The 8,076-nt window shown below is 34.3% G+C and overlaps 1 protein-coding gene and 1 long non-coding RNA gene across 5 annotated transcripts in view; one reads left to right on the top strand and one right to left on the bottom strand.

Moving 5' to 3' along the window:
* Window positions 1-310: 310 nt before the first annotated feature.
* LOC116421357 lies at window positions 311-5,697 on the bottom strand. Its single transcript, XR_004231690.1, has 3 exons — window positions 5,561-5,697; window positions 911-1,070; window positions 311-755 (listed from the first exon to the last, which is right to left on the bottom strand). It is a non-coding gene; the product is annotated as an uncharacterized LOC116421357 (long non-coding RNA).
* A 79-nt stretch (window positions 5,698-5,776) lies between these two features.
* Window positions 5,777-8,076, top strand: part of STK3 (serine/threonine kinase 3) — a 498,339-nt gene continuing 496,039 nt past the window's right edge. For 3 of the 4 annotated variants that reach the window (XM_031947034.1, XM_031947032.1, XM_031947035.1), the window contains exon 1: window positions 5,777-5,840. The gene's annotated coding sequence lies outside the window, so the exon portion shown is untranslated. The remainder of the gene's footprint in view (window positions 5,841-8,076) is intronic. The other variant, XM_031947033.1, reaches the window with a different exon arrangement.

Here is an 8,076-nt window from a genome sequence, read left to right as displayed (position 1 = left end):
AGAATTTAAGTTCTGTGATATCTGGAATTATTTTGGCCTTTCCTGGCACAGCATGATCAAATAAAATGAAATGAGTTGTAAAAAAATAATAATGTGGGTTTTATCGCATCCCATATAATATAATCAAAATATGCAGGTACCTCAAATTCAATGAATCAATCAATCAACAGTTTAAAGTAGTTATCGGAAAATAATTAGGTGTTGAGAAATTTTCTTACATCCTAACATAAAATGTGAATAAATTCTTAATCCATTAGAGAAGATTCTAATAATTTAATTAGTTATAATCATTATTAGATGAAGGTAGATATCCAAGACACAAGAACCATCTTGTGATTGGCTAAAAGAATCAGACACACCTTTGGGTTTAAGTTCTTGAGTGAGTTCAATCTATCAGTGGAGGATTTCAAATTCTGGGATTAGGATCCTCAGCACAAGAATTTGAAGTCCTCCATTTCTAGACCAATTCGCTACGTAATGGATTTACTAATGGGCTGACTGCTATTTTTATAGATAGTGTAAAATCAGCACCTTTCTCTGTTTTGAAGTATCACATTCCCTGAAATTTGCCTTCTTCTGGTGACTTATTTCTTGTCAGTTTGTTTTTGGTATGTTCTCATTCCCAAAGGAGAAGCCGCCAAAACTGTTCTCATTTTGGTGGTCACTGGTATTACAGTCTTTCAATTCTTTCTGCCAGTGGAATCTTTGGTTCTCCTGAACTCCCAAGATTGCATGCACATTTCTATCTTGTTTGTCTATAAAGAGAAAAGAACAAATATAAGAGACCAAGGTAGCCACATGTTCCCAGATGCTGTCGAGACTCTTGGGGGGCAGCTCAAAGCAGTGCTATTTCCTTCCAACTGAAAAAGAAAGAGAAGGAGTAGGTCGCCCTATTTGTTAGTATACTCACAATTCAGGCAAGCAACCCCTGAGTCATCCATTTGTCTTCTTCCTGGAGTTAGCTCCCCTCCAGATTTCTACATGTTGGTTAAATTCCATGGATCCAGCCGGAGAATCTCTCTGCATCTCTTGATCAAGTACTGTGTGCGCTCCAATAGTTTAATCAATCCCTATTACACATAAGTGTACAAGAAAAGCAAACAACAAAGGGATATTGTAAATTTAAGGTGATGCCTTCCAAGACTTTAAATATGTAACTTTCTTTTGTTCATTTTTCCTCTTTTAACAAACTATGCTAGTATTTAAATTTTACTAAATCTTATTTCCTTCTTTGTAATAAATATTTTTTCTAATTATTAAAGCTTTTAATTTTCAAAATATACATATGGAAAAATTTCAACATTCACTCGAATTTTTCCCTCCCTTGATCCCATTCCCCTCCCTTAGATGGCAAGTAATCCAATATATGTTAAACATGTATAATTCTTCTATGTATATTTCCACAATTATCATGCTGCACAAGAAAAATCAGATCAAAAATGAAAAAAATGAGAAAGAAAGAAAAATGCAACAACAAAAAGAGTGAAAATGCCATGTTGTGATCTACACTTAATTCCCACAGTCTTCTCCCTAGATGTAGATGGTTCTCTTCATCACAAAACCATTGGAACTGGCCTCAGTCATCCAATTGTTGAAGAGAGATAGGTCCATCACAACTGATCATTGAGATAAATATTATTAAAAATCCAAAACAGCAAAGAAAAATCTTGATGATCCCCACTTCCTCCCTTTGTTTCATCTGATTGGCCCCAGGTTTTCTGATGCAATTTCCAGGATGAGGGGTATAAAAAAGTCTCAGGTGCATATAGTCAAGACCCTTCAGATTTATTTGGTAGTTGCTTGAGATGATGCAATGATTTACTGATGATTTCTTGACCAGACCTCTTTCCAGATGGAGACAAAGCAAACCACATGCAGAGAAGCAAAGTACCACTGTATCCTTGTTGTATACTTTTGCTGTGTTAGGGCAAAATAAATCTTCTTGATTAAATAAATGTTCAGTGACTTGTAAGTGTCTGATGTCATCCTAACATTGAACTTGAACTTAAAATGGTGCTGGCTGGTGTTAGAACTGGACCTCCAGCAGTGAGTGCTATTGCTACCACCCTAATGCAGGTCCTCATCATATCACAATCGGATTATTATTGAGGGTTGGTTTCCCTACCATAAGTTTCTCCTCAGTCCAATCCATCCTTTACTTAATTGATAAAGTGATATACCTTAAGTCCAAGTCTGACCATGTCACTGCCCTTCCTTTCTGACCCTCACCCCTCAATAATCTCCAGTGGTTTCCCATTATCTCCAGTATTTGATAAAAAATCCTCTGTTTTATATTCATATTCCTTCTTAAGATGCCTTGCCCCATCTTCCCCATCTTTCCAGTCCTTATGGAGATCCAGGGGCTCCTTGCTGTTTCTCAAACACATTCTATCTTCAGACTATGGATGTTTTCATTGACTTATTCTCCATGCCTGACATATTCTTTCCATCATCTCCATCTCTTGGCTTCTTTCAAATCCCACCTTCTACAGGAAGCCTTTCTTGATCCTCAATTCCAATTTCTTCACTCTGTTGATTATTTCCAATTTATCCAACATATAGCTTGTTTGGATATAGTTATTTGTAAGTTATATTTCCCATTAGGCTTTTGTATTGCTATAAGGAAGGGTTGATTTTTGCCTCTCTTTGTATTCTCAATATTGATAGTGTAGGCACATAGTAGGTGTTTAATAATTGTCTATTGACTGAAATATCACAGTCCTTATTCTATTATACACACATTGTTGTTCCCTCTCCCCCCCCCCCCAAGAATATAAGAATATGAGAGCAGGGACTGTTTCATTTACCTATTTCTATTTCCAGGGCCTGGTACATGAGAAACATTTACTATTTGTTGAATTGAATAGAATACGCTAACTCCTGGCTTTGTGTATTTGATTAGAGGTTCTCTGGTGCCTAGAATGCACTATCTCTTCATCTCCGTCTTTCAGAATACTTTTCTTCCTTCAAAGCTTCAGTGACATCTCCATAAAGTCAAACCTTATTCCTTAGCCTTCTCCCAAATGTGCTCTCTCCTATCTACTCCTAGAGTACCCTTGGATTATGATAACTGTCTTATAATACAATTATACCATCCAGAATACCCTAAGGTCTTGGTACCAGGACCACTTACTTGTTTTTTGTAACCTTGGAACTTAGCACTGTTGTTACTGAATTGTTTCAGTCATGTCCAACTCTTCATGACCTCGTTTGGGGTTTTCTTGGCAAAGATACTGGAATTGTTTATCATTTTCTTTTCCAGCTCTCTTTACAGATAATGAAATGGAAGCAAATTGGGTTAAGTGACTTGTCCAGGGTTAAATTTGAACATAGGAAAATGTGCCTTCCAGATTCCAGGCTGGGAACTCTATCCACTACATCATCTAGTTTAGCATATATTACATTGCAATAGGTGATCAAGAATGTCACAATCTTCCAGTAGGAACTACATGTGAATTATTTTTAAAGAGATGAAAAATTGTTCAATCAACTATAATACATTTTTCATTTCCAATGTAAATATTTTTCATATTTTTGTTTCCTTTTATCCCTCTTCAATTTGGTCTTTTAATTAATCCTTTCTCTTCCTTAGTTTTTATAGTGTTTTTTTTTTTTCATTTTTCCCCACTTAATTACATTCAATTCTGTTTTTATTAAAGTTTAACTCCTAATTCCCTTAGCAATTCATTTTAAACTTTAAAAACTTTATTTAGTCTCTATTTCAAGTATAGCTATTATAATGTCATTCCTATATAATTGGGACTAAAACAATCATGATTCCTTTTCTAAAGAACTTCAAATATTAATAATCTTCCAAGAAGATTGAGTTCATTCTATTATCCATTAGTATACTTAAGCAGTCTGATTAAATAAGGCATTTAATTTTTTTTTTTACTTTATTGTTTAGAATTCCTTTCACCCCTGCCCTCTCTGTTAGAAACTCAGCCCTCCAGCCCTTTTTGTAGTGGCTAGAAACTGGAAACTGAATGGATGTCCATCAGTTGGAGAATGGCTGAATAAATTGTGGTATATGAAAATTATGGAATATTACTGTTCTGTAAGAAATGACCAACAGGATGATTTCAGAAAGGCCTGGAGAGACTTACACGAACTGATGCTGAGTGAAATGAGCAGGACCAGGAGATCATTATATACTTCAACAACAATACTAGATGATGACCAGTTCTGATGGATCAGGCCATCCTCAGCAACGAGATCAACCAAATCATTTCTAATGGAGCAGTAATGAACTGAACTAGCTATACCCAGAAAAAGAACTCTGGGAGATGACTAAAAACCATTACATTGAATTCCCAATCCCTATATTTATGCACACCTGCATTTTTGATTTCCTTCACAAGCTAATTGTACAATATTTCAGAGTCTGATTCTTTTTGTACAGCAAAATAACGTTTTGGTCATGTATACTTATTGTGTATCTAAGTTATATTTTAATATATTTAACATCTACTGGTCATCCTGCCATTTAGGGGAGGGGGTGGGGGAGGGGTAAGAGGTGAAAAATTGGAACAAGAGGTTTGGCAATTGTTAATGCTGTAAAGATACCCATGTATATATCCTGTAAATAAAAGGCTATTAAATAAAAAAAATAAAAAATAAAAAAAGAAACTCAGCCCTCTTGATTTCTTAATAGTGTAAATCAATCCTACCTTAAAAGAAGGGGTGGAAGCTTTATTTTGTTCCCAGAGGCATAGTTAGAAATTCTGGGCCAAAACTTCAGAAAGTGTTTCTTTATTCTTTGTTAATTACAAAATAAACATATCCTTAACCCCTTTCAATATAGATTTTTTTTTGGGGGGAGGGGGGAAGAGGAGTAATTTACGGATGAGAGAGAAAAGGGAAGCAATTAGTTGGGGCTGGTAGTCTTGCTTGCCTCTAGTATAGTCTGTCTATTGCCTTCTGCACATTACTCATGCAGATGGGAGGAGGAATAATGGGAGATGAAAGGAGGAAGAGAGGGAAATAAAGAGACAGAGAGGCAGAGACAGAGAGACAGACACAGAGAGACAAACACACACACACAGATTAAATTAATCCTCAATAATTTGAAACATTGATTTTCAGTTAGAGGATGCCCAAAGGATTTAACTATAATAACTATTCTATGTAAATATGTCATAGAAATAGTTGTCTTAGAGAAAAGATACAGTTTTGGTTGGATGGGCATAAGCTTAAAATAAGTAGAATATTGATAATTCCTCAAACCTTGTAAGGGATTTTTATCTGGCAGTTTTACCTAAATTTGTCCTCCTTCTTTCTTAAGAGAAAAGTACTGTGATGAACAAAATTTGGTATTGTTAGTGACTCAATTTGGGTTTTTTTTGGGCAAAGATACTGGGATGTTTTGCTATTTCCTCCACCAGCTCATTTTATGGAGGAGAAAAACAGAGACAAATAGGATTAAGTGATTTGCTCAAGGTCACACAGCTAGTGAGTGTCTGAGACCAGAGTTGAACTCAAGGGGAGGTTACTCTTCCTTACTCCAGGCCCAGCACCCAACTAGCTAACCTAGAGTTCCTTAGATGATGATAACAAATACCTGTATAGGATCAAGTGGATTTTCCTATCACTTTCTTCCCTCAATAAAGATTTGTTCTCCCTTCACTTCTACAATTCCTTTTGCTAACATAGCACACAGACTTAAATTTTCCTTTCTGCCTCGCTAACAATACTGTTACATCCTGACTTGAATTGTACTTGATTGTGAACCAATAGAAATGGGTTGCTAAGGGTGACTATAGAACTTCCCTCCCGGAGTTCTTTAAAGCTAAGAGAAACATCTGTCCGATGGAACAACTTAAGTTGTCACCTGCTCTAAGGTAGGAAAGAGTTAATTATTTCAAAAGGGCCTATAAATCTCATGGATACTAGATTTTTAAATCAGATGTTCCTTAATCATTGTGGGGGCCCATACTTAAAACATTTCTAGCTTTCGGATAGCTGTTTGGCAGAAAGTGGGCATAGATCAATACTCACGCCTCATAAGACCAAAATGGGTACATAATTTAGACATAAATGGTAATATTATAAACAAATTAGAGCAGCATGGGAAAATACACCTGTCAGAACTATGGATAAGGAAAGAATTTATGACCAGACAAGAGATGTCACGGGAAATAAAATGGATAATTTTAATTACATGAAATTAAAATGTTTTGTACAAACAAAATCAATGTAGCCTAAATTAGAAGAAAAGCAGGAAGCCAGGGAGGGGAATACAGCAAGTTTCTCCAATAAGGTCTACTTTCTCCAACAAAAAGGAAACAGAGCCAAATTTATAAAAAACTTTAAAAAAGATAAACCATTTCCCAATCAACAAACAGCCAAAGGATATGTACAGGCAGTTTTCAGAAAAAAGAAATCATTGCTGTTGATAATGATATAAAAATGTTTAAATCACTATTGGTTAAAGAAATGCTGAAGTACTCTGAGGTACTATCTTATACCTATTAGTTTGGCTGATATAATAGATAAAAATTTATGACCAGACAAGAGATGTCATGGGAAATAAAATGGATAATTTTAATTACATGAAATTAAAATGTTTTGTACAAACAAAATCAATGTAGCCTAAATTAGAAGAAAAGCAGGAAGCCAAGGGGGGAAATATAGCAAGTTTCTCTAATAAGGTCTACTTTCTCCAATAAAAAGGAAACAGAGCCAAATTTATAAAAAAAATTTTAAAAAGATAAACCATTTCCCAATCAACAAATAGCCAAAGGATATGTACAGGCAGTTTTCAGAAAAAAGAAATCATTGGTGTTGATAATGATATAAAAATATTTAAATCACTATTGGTTAAAGAGATGCTGAAGTACTCTGATCCTAATAGGTACCTTATACCTATTAGTTTGGCTGATATAATAGAAAAGGAAAATTACAAATGCTGGAGTGGATGTGAAAATATAGGTATACTAATGAACTGATCTGACCATTCTAGAAATCAATTTGAAATTATGCGCAGGGAACTATAAAACTATCCATATCCTTTGACTCAACAATGCTACTAGTACTAAATCTGTATCCCAAAGTGATTAAAGAAAAAAGGAAAGACCTATATGCAAAAATAAATAAATAAATAAAATAAGCAGCTCTTCTTTGTGAGAGTGTTTGTGTGGTGGCAAAGAATTAAAAACTGAAGGAATATCCAGCATTTGGGGAATGATTGAACAAGTTATGGTATATGATTGTGATGAAACACTATTATAAAGGAAACAGTTTTAGAAAAACTTGGAAAGATTTATTTAAACTGATGCAAAGTGAAGTAAGCAGAACTAGGAAAACACTGTACACAGTGAAAACAATATTGTAATGATGATAATTTGTGAAAAAATTAGTTACTTCATCTAATACAATGATCCAAAATAATTCTAAAGAGCTCACGAAGAAAAAATACTATTTACATTCCCATAGAGAACTGAGTACAGATTGAAATAAGCTTTTTTATTTACTTTATTTTTCTTATTCCTTTTCTTTCTTTTTGCAGTATGGCTACTACAGAAATTGGTTTTGCTTGCCTTTTCAATGGGAGGGGGAGGAGCTGGAAGGAGGGAGAGAATTGAGAACTAAAAATTTAAATAATGTTTAAAATAAAGTATACTTATTTTAAAAAAGAAATATTAAAAGCCTATTAGTAAAAAATTATTTCCTGACTTAAAAAAAAAAAAACAAAAAAACAATCCACTAATATTTGAAGGATTTGCCAGAGCTGAAATGTGTCAGGAAAGCTTTCAAAATCCAGGTTACCCCTATATTATTATAAGTATTAAAATAAAACTTTATCATAATGGTCCAATACATGTCTTGTTCAAGTAATAGTATAACTAAATTCTTAGGGACTCGTTAGCAGTTTGACTGTAAATTACGGAGGGCTTATTATTATTATTATTATTGCCACAATAACACTCAAAGACTAGTAAATCGTATAGAGTTGTAATGAGTCAGTGAAGAGAACAATTTCATCAACACAATAATAGATCCTTGAAATATCAAACCAAATATTCCTAATGTAAGAAAACAGCAAGATTTTTCCCTGGCCAAAATACAGCACCAAGA

The sequence above is a fragment of the Sarcophilus harrisii genome, chromosome 1 (genome assembly GCF_902635505.1).
Source record: "Sarcophilus harrisii chromosome 1, mSarHar1.11, whole genome shotgun sequence".
Classification (NCBI taxonomy): domain Eukaryota; kingdom Metazoa; phylum Chordata; class Mammalia; order Dasyuromorphia; family Dasyuridae; genus Sarcophilus; species Sarcophilus harrisii.
The sequence above is the reverse complement of the archived record's forward strand: the minus strand, read 5'-3'. Positions and strand labels throughout refer to the sequence as shown.